This window comes from Micropterus salmoides, unplaced genomic scaffold, assembly GCF_014851395.1.
Source record: "Micropterus salmoides isolate LMB-PRFRI ecotype aquatic unplaced genomic scaffold, ASM1485139v1 Ms_hic_scaffold_11, whole genome shotgun sequence".
Taxonomy (NCBI): domain Eukaryota; kingdom Metazoa; phylum Chordata; class Actinopteri; order Centrarchiformes; family Centrarchidae; genus Micropterus; species Micropterus salmoides.
In genome coordinates this window covers 9,889,721-9,904,259 of record NW_024040152.1, presented here as the reverse complement: position 1 = coordinate 9,904,259, position 14,539 = coordinate 9,889,721, and the positions used below count along the sequence as shown (strand labels likewise).

The 14,539-nt window shown below is 40.6% G+C and overlaps 1 long non-coding RNA gene across 1 annotated transcript; it reads left to right on the top strand.

Annotated features, from left to right (window-relative positions):
- Positions 1–1,133: 1,133 nt before the first annotated feature.
- On the top strand, positions 1,134–8,976 carry LOC119896854. Its single transcript, XR_005443292.1, has 2 exons — positions 1,134–1,579; positions 8,804–8,976. It is a non-coding gene; the product is annotated as an uncharacterized LOC119896854 (long non-coding RNA).
- Positions 8,977–14,539: the final 5,563 nt, after the last annotated feature.

The following is a 14,539-nucleotide window of genomic DNA, read 5'->3' as shown; positions in this document are numbered from 1 at the left end:
GACCCCCTAGCGTTGCCATGGGGCAGGGTTTGGCTCTGGGAATGAACTTGCCTTGGAAAAGCCTGTGTGTGGGTGGGCATGTGGTTGCAACCCCCTCCAGAGGGCCAGGAACAGGGATGGGCGGATGGATGTTTGAGGAATGAAGCCCGGGTTTGCTGATTTATGCTCTGGAGTGCCACTAGAGAGCTGCATCAGCAGGACGGGGAGATGCACCGTGTGTGTGTTTAATAAATATCTCCTGTTCATGTCGGTGTCTTCCCCCAATTTCTACCCAGAGGAGAGAAGAGAAACCTTTTGGAGGCCTTTGCCCCCGTGTGTAGTCTGTGTGATCAGTTTTTGATGAGAATCTTCCCCTGAGGACTGGGTATGATAAGTTAGCTGTTCTAACAAGTTTATTGATCATGGTAATTGTCATGAAAGTGCTGAGTCATCACACTCACGCACACACAAATAATGTATACAGCTTACAAAGCTTGGAATAAGCTGCAGGAGCTGATCTGGGAACAAACAGAAACACCTTCCTTGAAATACCTCTGAGGTGACATGAAAAACAAATAATGTACTGTGTTGTTATCATTAACATGTTGCTTTCAAGAGGCGCTTAGAAAATCCCTCTAAGGCCTTCTCTTAGGGAATCAGTTCAGAATTACATAACAAGATGTAAGGAATTTGGGAGGCGTATGCATATGAGAGCACAGCGCAGCAAAGAAACCACACAAGGGTTTTCTTAATTAAGGATGATTTTCCTCCAGCAGTAGCTTCAAATGCACTTTACTCCTCTCCCATAATGCTTTGGTCTGGAGCATCCTTGGAGAGTCTGCACCACAAGAGATGAGTTACGCAGATATTCAGCTGGCCACAAGTCAGCACATGTACTTTTTACCAAAATATAGCTATTTATGCATCTTCTTGTTGTTTACTGACCTATTTTCAGAATTTCCTTTTTTTGCCGCTTTAGCTGATTTTGAGAGAAACTCCATCATGTTTTGCTTTTCTTTCTTTTATACTCATCCAGACTTTCTTGGCACAATCTATATGAACTAACTATATGAAATTACATTTTCATCAAAAGAAAATAACATAAGGCATTTTATGTAACGGGAAAGCAAGGGGAAGAATATGGGGAGGAGTGCGTTGAGAGAGGACCTTGCCAACAGTGGGGGAGGGGAGAGGGAGGAGGAACGCCGGATCGATGGATAGTGCAACCCAAAGCTCATTTTTAAGTCCGGGAGGAAGTTATTTGTGCAAGAGCCGTGCCATTGGAGACGGGGGGAGCAGTAGACACACGCGCACATTTGCCTACCGATGTGATGCCGTCAGCAGGAAACATAGCTCTCCTGGGAATCCAAACGGCCTGCTAATATCCATCCCCAATGTACAGCCACACGAGACCTTACAAATCACGAGCCTCACAGCGCTCAACTCGCCGTGCCTCTATCGAGCATATACACAGAGGCGGCTAATCGGAACCATCCATTATATGAGGGCAGGCTTGTTTCAGGCCACCGGCCATTCATGGTGATGGATGTGAATGAAGGCTGTGGGAGAGAAAGACCTTTAGAGAGTGCGAACAGATTAAGTAAGTCATCTAAGGCATTACAGTATTACATGAAAATGCACTGAGGCATGACCTCACAACAATGTACATTCCATGTATCAGTTTGTTACATAATTCTGGACTAATTTTACTATTCAGCTCTCTCACAGTTCTGCATCATGATCGTTTGCCATAGGTATGATTCTATGTAAGTCTTTAGAATAGAGTATAACATGCACCAATTGACAAAGCATCTCTTTGGGGTAGGGCAGAGAACCTAATTTTCTTTTTTTTTTATCGTTCACACTGATCTGAAACAGTTACATTTATGCAGCAACACTAAACGACATCCACTTTAGTGTCACAGTGCTCATTGGCTGGTAAGTGATGGAACGTGTGTGAAAGCTGGAATGACAAATCCATGCTGTATGATTTTGTAGCACCGTTACATTGACTAGAGGCACACAGGGGAGCCTATACAGCTCCATAGTGGAGTGTGAGCCAGTAAAACAATGACAAGCCCTATCTATCCACCCCAGGGTGGCTCCTCCGAAGTCTGGCGTATTAAACTGAGCCCTGAGATAAAGCGGCTTCTTGCGCAGTTCAGCCATGGGGGGAGATGCACCCACTCTCCTTCTGTATTCCAGTCATGCTGCATATTGTTTGATATAATCAACATGGACCAGGGGGTACTGCGCAGCACTCAAACACATAGCTCTCCCAAGGGTAATACAAGTCTGAGTAACACTGACCTGATTTATGCAGATTTCAACACATGGATGTGTGAAATATACAGGAAACACAATTTTCTACAGATTTTCGGGAAGCACTGAGGCATTTAAAGGATGCTGTGTGATGTAAGAGTGCACAGTCTACACACAAGCACATGTGTACACGTATATAGCATATGTATATGGTCACAATCCAAGACAGAATATTGCCTAGAGGTATATTGTGTTTTGCTGAGCTTTACTGTGTCAGAAGCCGGCTCAGTGGCTTTGCTTCACCTCAGATATGTTACTTTCCCCACACAAGTTGCCTCATATCCCAATGCAGACTGGAAATGGGAGCATACAATAGTTTTGCAATGCATTTGTACACGGTATACATTTCCACAGTTTGGCTGGGACTCATGACGCCTTGGAAAATGAAAAAAATTTCCACATGTCTGAACAAAGACAGGACTTTACATAGCAATGGAACTGCCAGAGTGTTACATTTTTCCAAAACACTGGACTTATTTTTTTAGAAATAAGTCTGTCAAAACCTCTGCAGATGCCCCCTACCCTCTCAGTTTGGCATATATGCATTGTGAGGATGAGGTAGAGCCTGAGCTATCCCAGTAGGCTGAAAGGCTGTGTCGGGTATTTGACAGTAATCGAGATTTGATAGGTAATGTAAATCATGGAATACGCCTCACTGGGGGGGGCGGGGGTTCTATCAGGAACCAAATCCTCCATATGCAGCTTTGAATAAGAATGTAATAGATAAAGCTTGAGACAGCTTAGACAAACAGGAGATTTGTAGTACTGTTTTTTTAGACATTATTGGTGCCTATTGCCTAATCTCATGCTTTTGACTGAATTTAGAGGACAGTGCACTTGCTTTTGCTCTACTTGAGCTACCAAGGCATCTGTGATATGTGTGGGTGGTGTCAGGGCAGTGTCGGTGACCACGGGTCTTATCAACATTGAGAACAGGGTTAGAGAAGGGAGGTGATGTTTAAGGATGCTGGGATCTACTGCCCAACTTTCTGCAACTGTGGAGAGCTGCCCACTTGATAAAACCATTTGTCATTCTCTCAACTGCTATTTTTTCTCTCTTACCGGCAACACATCATTTCACAAAGGCATCACGCTACGAAGTGCTCTAAATTCCAAGAACTACTATAGTATCACAGCAATTGGTACCAGAATAGGAAAAAGTTTAATTAACCATTCCTACTGAGCTCATCAGGTTGTTGCCTTGGTTATTTATTTCTCCATCCAAACAATCACTTTTGATTTAATGTCAGTGTAACAGTAATTGTTGTGTTAGAATAAGTCATTTTGGATCTGTTATATCAATTAAATACCAATAATCAAAGAAATGGAAAAGAATATGCAGCAGCACGAAGGAGCATCAGTATTCAGCTGCTCGCCACCACAGGGGATGGGTGGGTGGGAGGAGAGAGGAGCTCCTATCACCCCCCTCCGCTAATTAAAACTAACGACTCCAGGTGCTGCACAGCGCCGGGCAGGGGAACGGCCGGGCGGTGTGTTTGTGTTGGTGGTTCGCCTTCATTACCACCTCCATCCATTCTCTTTAGGAGCCCACCGCAATATCGACTTGGACCCCAACACAAAATGTGCAATGCAAGAAAATAGGGGTGATCTAAATGCAAATGGTACGGTGTGATGCATTATACAAGGTGTGAGGGGCAGTGATATGGGCGGCAGGAAGAAGATCCTTTCTTTTAGTAGAGGTGGTGGAATATCAATGGCAGCCACTGGTCAATAGCAGTATCGGCCTTCTAAATGTTCTCCAAAAGCCTGGGAATGGGGGAGGTTGTTTCTCAGCAACTAAGGAGTCGATTAACATATTCTCTACACTTCCTTTGAGCAAGTTGGTGATCAATGCAAGGCGGGAAGAGAGTGAGAGAGCAACTATGTCTATTCCCATCCCTGTCTTTTTAAATCACACCAGGTCTCAAGAGCCCTTAGGTCATCCCAGCATTCCTCTAACACACACGTACAGACACTCTGTGGAGTGTGGCTCAACCCGCAGGCTGCACTGCACAGATCCATAATTATGACAAATAGTTTCTTGATACTACCGGCAATATCACAAATGCAAAATACAGCTGAATTAAATTCTGAAAAATGGCTTTGAGTAAAAGGTAGTTTGAAGCAGATGATGGTCTTTTAGTTCAAGCTGAAGATCCAGTGACAGCAGGTACCACATCCAGTTAAAATTAAAAAAATTACTGGAAGAAAATATGAATTTTGTACACCCTAGTTGAACTGTACAATGATCTCATTGAAATTGTACCATTGTCTGTGTGACATAGAATGAGAGAAAGATTGTACGTTTCCTGCAGAATGTGCCATCAAAAGCTTTTTTAACGTCAAAGCATTTTCCCTGTGTCAAAGATGCTGCAGACACAATGGCCAGTGATCAGTGTCAACAAACAGCTTTCTTGAAAATGTTTGACTTTTTAATCACACATAAAACTCTTTCTTTCAAGGTGCCTTCAAAGACTTTCCAAATTGGCACTTCCAAATCCTGTGATGTATTTACTGGTGATTGGTGCCCACTGGTGAACTGAAGGCAATAGCTAGTGAATGCATCATGATCGCATTTCTCAAGCTAGTAAGAACTGCCTGAATGCACCATGCAACAATTGCCTGGTGCACAATGGATTGTGGGATGCTGAGTGATATGAAGGATACACTGGTTATTTCCTCCAACTTCAGGCAAAAGAGGGCTGCACTTCCATTTTTTGGGTTGAAACTAAATTGTTGAGAACCAGAGTGGAGTGCATGCAAAAACAGTTAAATGTTTATAGGTGCTAGATCAACAACTCAGAAATAAGAAACTATGCAAAAGAACCACTAACTGTACTATGTGTGCCCTCTTACTATAATACTTCTATAATACTTCAAACTGCTTTTTTTTATGGAAGACATTTTGACAAAGCACAAGTGTAAATAATAAAATTATTGATGGTTTGATTCCATTTAGCTGATTCAGTTTCCAGGTCTTGTCACACTGTCATGGCTTTCTGGAACATAGGCAGGTTAGTTGCTGATATGTACCCAGAGTGGACTTTTCAACACTCCTTCCTCATAGACATAAAATTCCACACATACATTATCACAGTTGATGAGGTAATTTTAATATGAATGAAATCCAATAAACAAACTTGCCTGGAGTAAATCCGCTAAGCTATCAAAGATGAGACAACACAGGGATCATTGTGCTTGTTACGCCTATGGCACTCATTCTTGTTGTGTCATTAAGAAATCTTAAATCTTGAATTTGCCCTCAGCATTGTTGATTTTCTTTAATGACTCTTTCATCTCATCTCCAGCATTTGAATATTGTGGACATATTAAAGGCCAGGTCCGAGCTTTATGAAGTATCCCAAATACCCCCCCTCACCCCCACCCCCGATATTGGATGAACTTGGGATTGAATTGAGCTGTCATTTCTCTGCCCCTGTTGTAGAATAATTCTACGTCTGCGTTAATATAACTTGTGTGTTTAGAGTGCCAAGTTTGAGTAACTCTGAAATAAAACATTTACTTTAGTCTATAGAGTATTTATTCATTTCACCAGGCGCTTAAATGAAAGGGCATTTTAAAAGCATGTTGATGACTTGATGTATTTCCACTAGAAACTGCAAATTTATCTGACCATATAATAGGGTTATTTATCTCTGAATTTGTTCCTTATATGATGTAATAGTCTGCAATATTTTCATATGAGAACAATCCATTTTGCTAATCAAGTGCCAGTTGATAAAATGTCAGCTTTTCTGAAAAAGAAAATCATCTGGCCATAAGCAGTGATGTAGTTTACATTTACACCATGACCATTTATTACCATTAATCAGGCCAAAATTTGAGAGAAAAAATGTAGTTGCAGGCACACTTGGATTGCAGTCTTACTCTTGAGTGTGCATGATGGTTGTGACGGCATTACAATACACAGAAGACAGGCACGTGTGTGTGTGTGCACTTGCGTACCAATAATAATATTAATAATATTATTAAACTTTATTTATGTAGCACCCTTAAAAACAGTTACAAAGTGCTTCACAATAATAACAGAACACATTATGAAACACAAAAATAAGTCTACCTACATATCCAGCAGTGGACCTCGCTGCCATTATACATTCACAATAATGGACCAGCGTTCCAACTGTTGGTCAAGCTTTAAATCATGCTAAAATCAAGTCTAAAATTCTCAGGTGAATTTATTTCAATTTTAGCCAAGAGAGGACCTGTAGGTGGTGCAGGAGTATAAAAGTTCAAACTTTTTCTGTTATGAGTTGTATTTTTTTCCCTGTGGGTTTCTGGGTTTTGCCATTGTTTCATGTGTCCTTCTGTTTGCCTCTGTTTGTCTCGTTTAGCTCATGTTTAGTGTCATTCCTGGTCTGTGTACTTCTGTATTATTTTGTCCATGTTTGTGCTGTGCTCTGTTTAATCTTAGTTCAGTCTGTTTTCCCTGTTAGTTGTAGTTCACTGGTATATTTGTGATCTTTCTGCTTATGTTCTGGATCAGTTATTTATATTCTGTTTCTTCCTGGTTATTAGTTTCCCTATGGCTTTATTGGTGTCTTTCTGTTTTCCCTGTGTTGCTCCCCCCCTAGTCATTATCCCTGGTATGTGTGGTGTTTCTGTTCAGCCCTTGTCTGGTCATTGTAGCGTGTAGACGATCTGTCTGTTGTAGTGTTGTAGCTTGCTCTGTCTTGTCCTGTTACCTGCCCGTTCCCTGTTAGTTCTTAGTATTTTGGATTATACCCGTTCTGGATGTTCTGTTGGATTTCTATGTTCATTTTTGGATTTGTCTCAGCCACTCAGCCAGTGTGCTCGCCTTTTGTTCGTTTAAATAAACCTTCTGAACTATACCTCCTCTGCTATGGGTCCTGCATTTGGGTCCACCAACCTTCTCCACACCACAAACCGTAACATTTTCACTCCTCATTGTCACTATTTATCACGGTACTGGGAAGGGACAGGAAAATATGGCAGCAGGCGGGACTGGAATCATAGATCACTTTTTTTGTATGAGATGGGGGCGGGACAGTATGTTTGTGGGAGTAGGATGGAACAGATGTGATAATCCACTCTCATGTCACCCTCTACTTCACACTATTAAAATGAATGTCTAGAAAACACAGGGGAGTTAAAAGTATTTTAAAATGTATTTTAAAAAATCAGGATAAAGTGAGAAATAAAAGGGTCAGCAATAACATCTGATATCTTTTTTTATCTTTACAATTGCGTTTTCTTTTTTCTTTTTTTCAAGAACACAACAAAATATTGTCCAACCACGACTGAACACAGAGCTTGAGAGGGTGAAAGTTGCTCGCCTGAATTTCTGCTGATGTGACATGTTTGTTACATTGATGGTTGTGAAGCTTGAATCTAGCAACAATAAATGTCTTTTCACTCCTATATATATATTTTTAGTAAAGTGGGATTGGCATTGTTGCTTTTTGAATGAAGGAGTGTAGTGTGCACAACACAATAACAACTTGGGATATTGATATTTAGGTAATTAATTTAATACACTGTTTGCTGTCTAAATGACAGATGTCCCATCTTAAATAACATGGAGTGACATTCACACTCCAAGGACAGACAGACACAAGCCAAATTAATTATTCTACTGAGAAAGAAGATGCTCATCATATTACAACAATTAAGATTTTTAGAGCAGTTACTCTAGAAGCATATGTCACACTTTTAACCAGCACTGTTCTAAATAAATTACCTGTAGAAGTTTTAATCAAACTGTTACAGTGGAAAGGGATAACAGAAAATACATTTTCTGTTATCCCTTTCAACTTTCTTTATAAATAATTTGTTAAATTGTGATCCTTTACAGCAGTTCCCACTTTATCAGGAAAGAGAGCTCTATATAGTGGCAGTCCTTTGTGTTTTTACCCTAATGTTCATCTGTCCATCCCTAGTTATGAAAAAGACTTGAAAAAGACTCCACAATGACACCCTTCCAGCTTGAAGGAAAGTGACCTCAGTCCCCACCACGAGCAGAAACAAGCCAGCTGTTACGATCAGTAACTCTGACTTTTGGAACTCACAAGCACAACACAAAAACAATCAGGATAACTGTCCAAGTATACAAGATTTATTCCAAAAACAAGCCAGGGTCAGAACCAGGAGATCAATCAGAAACAGATTAACATTACCGGCAGGGATCAGGCAGACAATCAGAGTCCAGGAAATCAGGCCGAGGTTAGACAGGAGCATACAGAATCTGTTATGATCCTGCAGTATCTCCTCTTCATCCCTTGTGTTATCCTACTGTTTTCCCCTTCCCTTTGTTTTCTGTCAGTCTCCTTGTTTTCTCTCTCGCTCTCTCTCTCTCTCTCTCTCTGATATCTGTGTGTGTGGTTCCGTCTGGGTTTGGCATTACATTCTGACTCCTGGTGCCAATCACCTCCTGCTCACCTGCCCTCCTGGCCACCTTAACCTTTCCTAGTGAAATTCTCCATGTTATATTCTTGTCCAACCATATCTTTCCTGTACCTAGGATCCATACTGTCCTGGATACCATGCCTCCAACCTCACTCAGCTCTTTGCCAGCCTGGAGCTCCGTTCACCTGCGTGCTTCTTCCTGGTCTGCCGCTCTGCTCTGCATCTACTCCCCATCAGACCCCTTTACCCCTGTACATTCAATAAACTGTGTTTGACTACTTTTCATCAGAATCTGTATGAGTCTGCTTTCAGGTCTAGAGATCTCAGAGATTGGGGAGTGCTGGAAAGCTTAGTGTATGCAAAAGACAATCTGGCAAAGCACTAGTGGAGATGGGACGGTATATATGCTCAGGTACTGAGAGGATGAGCTGCAGATGAGAGGCAGGAACAGGGAACACCAAGTGAAGGGAATCAGGTAATCAGCCTGACAAGAGGGAGTGGCAGGATCTGAAAGGACAGGAAATTTGTAACCATGAAAAGACTGAAATGGATAAAATGCAAACACAGAAATCAGGAAGGATTCATGACACCAGCAGAGGAGTGGGTAAATTATACAACTTGCCTTAGGTGAAAGTGAATAAGTGAACTGAGTAATGGAATATGTATTTACCCCAAAGATAAGAGAAAATGTTTTGGAGATGATCCTAAATAAAATGGAGACTTTTTTATTATTTAGCGATGAGGGAACACAGAAAGTCAGACAAGATCCCAATGTGCCCAAATATACAAAAACTATAAAAGTTGTATTTAGTAATATCTGCAATATATATCTCCAAAACAGCTCTACAATTCACTGCCCAAACAACCGATAACCTATTGTTAGTGATGAATAAAATGCACTCATGCATCATTTACTTTAAATAATGACTGCTCTCTATTGTGTTTTAAAAGGACAATCCCTGCCACAGTAGCAACACTGAGTCACTGCTTCATCTATCATATAAGTTTTATATTGGAATTCTTAAAAAAAAAGTCATTATAATAGTCACATACTTGTACTTCATGTATTATAAAATTCATCAAACCTTTATATACTGCACACACACACACACAAGTTTTGATAATTGTATGATATTAGTGCAGCATAGTGTAGCTAAGATTTACAGGTAAAACACTTATTCTAAATTAAAGTGGCTGTGGTTATTTTCAGATTATTTGTGTCATAGGGAGATGTTTCAATGTTAAAAGTAATATAGTTAAATTATCCATAAAGAAAGTCCTATTTTTCCCTTTTCAGTCCAAGAATACCACTGACTGTTCCATTGCGGCCATCAGCCAGGGTAGAAAGTTGCATGGCAATTTTTAGAAGAACATTTAAAACACATTTTTCATTATGAAAAAACATTAATAAAATATCTATTTCATTTTAGTTTTTCACAATGACAATAAATAATGGTTCACGCTTGGTTGGTGTCGACTGACCACTGTTGGTAATGTAGGAATGCATGTTTGTGAGTTTGGGCGTATGAGTATGTTTCTCTGTGTAGTCTGCTGTGGGGGAAATATTAAAAAGCATTCTTTGTGGCTTGCACTGAATAGGAGCTTCTTTCCTATGTTAGCACGTTGCCCAAGCTGGTCACAGTTTATCACAAATTATGAGCTTCTTTATTCAAATGACGACTTTGATGCTGTTGCTCTGGTGTTGCACTGTACTTCACAGATGCCTTGGTAATAGTGGTGCACCTGTTTAAATGTTTAGTATAATAGGAATATGTACAAGACTAATTTATACAAACAAAATTAATATAAATGGTAATTGCATCTATTTTCATACTATATTTGTGTATGAATTCAGGCATGTCTTTTAAGACCTGCACTATACAGTAGAAGGAGTGAGGAATAGCATGATAAAACTTATACTATGTTAATTTAGGATCTCAAATATTTTATCTCGTGAATGACATTTGTCAGAAGTTTTTACTGCCATTTAGTTTTCAGTGAATGTTTAAGGATGCTTGTGAGTCCACAATTGCATTCTGGAGACCACACTGAAACAGGAAACACGAGATTAAATTTTTCTCTTGTGTGGGCTTCAGTTGAAGTGAATGGAAGACAGACCGAATATCGGTAGGACAGAAGTGTATATTGGTAGGACAGACGTATAATGTGAGGAAGTAATGTCCACCACCTTTATCACACATACCAAATGAATATCTTTTGAAAGAATGGTGTTTCTTCCCCAGTGCAGTTCAAGTGACTTGAAGAATCTATGCCACGGAAGGTGTTCTGGAGGCTCATACTAGCCCAACACTTAATAAGATTTATTTTTTTTATTATTTATTAGTTACTACATGAAAACATTATTGAGTGTGATTCTACAAGACATTTAGGGATGTCTTAATGTCGCTGTGGAATATACACTGCTCACAAAAAAAAAAGGGAACAATTAAACAACACAATATAACTCCAAGTCAATCACACTCCTGTGAAATCAAACTGTCCACTTAGGAAGCAACACTGATTGACAATCAATTTCACATGCTGTTGTGCAAATGGAATAGACAACAGATGGAAATTATAGGCAATTAGCAAGACACCCCCAATAAAGGAGTGGTTCTGCCGGTGGTGACCACAGACCACTTCTCAGTTCCTATGCTTCTGGCTGATGTTTTGGTCATTTTTGAATGCTGGCGGTGCTTCACTCTAGTGGTAGCATGAGACGGAGTCTACAACCCACACAAGTGGCTCAGGTAGTGCAGCTCATCCAGGATGGCACATCAATGCGAGCTGTGGCAAGAAGGTTTGCTGTGTCTGTCAGCGTAGTGTCCAGAGCATGGAGGCGCTACCAGGAGACAGGCCAGTACATCAGGAGACGTGGAGGAGGCCGTAGGAAGGCAACAACCCAGCAGCAGGACCGCTACCTCTGCCTTTGTGCAAGGAGGAGCAGGAGGAGCACTGCCAGAGCCCTGCAAAATGACCTCCAGCAGGCCACAATGTGCATGTGTCTGCTCAAACGGTCAGAAACAGACTCCATGAGGGTGGTATGAGGGCCCGACGTCCACAGGTGGGAGTTGTGCTTACAGCCCAACACCGTGCAGGACGTTTGGCATTTGCCAGAGAACACCAAGATTGGCAAATTCGCCACTGGCAGAAGATGAAAGCAGGTTCACACTGAGCACATGTGACAGACGTGACAGAGTCTGGAGACGCCGTGGAGAACGTTCTGCTGCCTGCAACATCCTCCAGCATGACCGGTTTGGCGGTGGGTCAGTGTGGGGTGGCATTACTTTGGGGGGCCGCACAGCCCTCCATGTGCTCGCCAGAGGTAGCCTGACTGCCATTAGGTACCGAGATGAGATCCTCAGACCCCTTGTGAGACCATATGCTGGTGCAGTTGGCCCTGGGTTCCTCCTAATGCAAGACAATGCTAGACCTCATGTGGCTGGAGTGTGTCAGCAGTTCCTGCAAGAGGAAGGCATTGATGCTATGGACTGGCCCCCCAGACCTGAATCCAATTGAGCACATGTGAGACATCATGTCTCGCTCCATCCACCAACGCCACGTTGCACCACAGACTGTCCAGGAGTTGGCGGATACTTTAGTCCAGGTCTGGGAGGAGATCCCTCAGGACCATCCGCCACCTCATCAGGAGCACGGCCAGGTGTTGTAGGGAGGTCATACAGGCACGTGGAGGCCACACACACTACTGAGCCTCATTTTGACTTGTTTTAAGGACATTACATCAAAGTTGGATCGGCCTGTAGTGTGGTTTTCCACTTTGATTTTGAGTGTGACTCCAAATCCAGACCTCCATGGGTTGATAAATTTGATTTCCATTGATAATTTTTGATTTTGTTGTTTGCACATTCAACTATGTAAAGAAAGTATTTAAGTATTATACTACTATTTAAGGAGTATTTAATGATATTATTTCATTCATTCAGATCTAGGATGTGTTATTTTAGTGTTCCCTTTATTTTTTAGAGCAGTGTATAAACATCTGTGTTGAAGGCTTTTTGAAGCACTGTCGTGATTACTGGATGTCGCTGCTTTGTTGCGTCTTCACTCACTGTGTCAGGTTAGTTTTTAACCTCTGACCCATACACCAGATGGGAATTTTCTTTGGCTATTGCAAGATGTTGTGTACATTCAAAACAAGGAAATGAAGACAAGGGAATATGGTATGAAATTTTATTTTGTTTTACATTAAATACACTTTACCACATTTCAAATGTCAGTCATTTGGCATGTGAGTCCATCCCATTTCTCTCAGTTTTGATTGTGTTCATGATTTGTCTTGTGGAAGAAGTTTGAGTTTCTGCATGTGGCACTCTTCCCTTTTTTTGTCTTGACACACATGCAAGCACATTTTCTAACGTACAAGGAGTGAAATTGCCAAGAGTATCTGTTTGAGATCTTAAATTCTCAACACCACCAATACTTGATATTCCTTGATACACTAGACCAGCATGACATCTTAAAATAGTATTTGCTTTTATCAGTTAGTTAATAAAAAGCAAAAGCAGGAATGTAACCCATTCAATACAACACACGCAGTCCGTAATAATCTGCAAGAAAAAAAAATCATATTCACTGATGATCACACTTTGAAAAGGAAGATTGCTTGCCAGTCATTCGCGTGAGCAACCCTCTTACTGTTAAATCTCACCATGAAAGAAATAATTTTCAACTGATAATCCAGAGTGGGAATTCAATCTTTGCCTTTTTTGTGAAAACACCATGGGAACTGGTAGGACACAATCATATTTCTTTTCTCTGGCTTTAAAATGATTTGCCAGGGTTCGGTGGTAGATATCACGCTCACTGAGCTGGAATCGTGAGGGCTACATCTTTGAGTTAACTGATTATTTTCTCACCAGTGGTAGCTGTAATAACTAGCTGAGCAAGCAGAGGGCACACTGTTGATACTGGTAATCTGACAACTCCAGTACTTGCTTGAATTTTCCTCAAACATGTTTCACACAGATACTGACAGAGTGCCTGTGCTTTCACAGATCAGACAGGAACTACTGAAGTAGACATGTAGTTAGATTTCTATTACTTTGCTTCCCAACAGTGTTAATGTTGCGTCATTTTGCTGATACCAGAGGCCATAGTAAATAATAATCAAGTTGAGCTAATCACAGTATGCTTTTTATGTAGATTGTACATAAATGTTAAGTTGTGATGAGGATCTGCAGAATACCACCAGTTTAGATTACTGGACTGTAAAATTGCTTCTGCTGACGTTTAACATACCCCAAATAAACTACAGGAAATGTATCACTTCCTCAACGCCCAGAGAACACACTCTTGACACAATTCTAAGATACTAGACTGACAGAAATGTCAAATTAAGAGAGAGGATGAGGGTTTGTGTATTTTTATTAAATCAGGAAAAAATCATTGCAATGAAAAATCTCTAAGAGAGTCCTAGTCAAAGAGAGAAAACCTACTAGACCATGTACAGTAACTGCCAATTAATGTTAGGGCTTCATAAATTGTATATCAATTACATCAATATTTTGTAAAGTATTTGTCAGTGATAGAGAACCGAAAATCTGAAAGAAATGCATATTGATTGTTAAACACTTGATATGTATTGTGTCAACAATTTCAAGTGATATTAAAAGTGAATGTAGTAACACAGTGTATTATCTGAAGATGTAAAACTTGTATAGTGTTTGGATGCTGCATTCAAATCACAGTGTATAAGTTACTACAGTGAGACAAAATCCAACAATATCTTAAAAATTATACAGCAATCCTTAAAGTTACTTAATATTTTATTATGTTTTATCACCCATACTGTACAGCAAGTACAATATTTAACAAATGTCCAGATGATCAT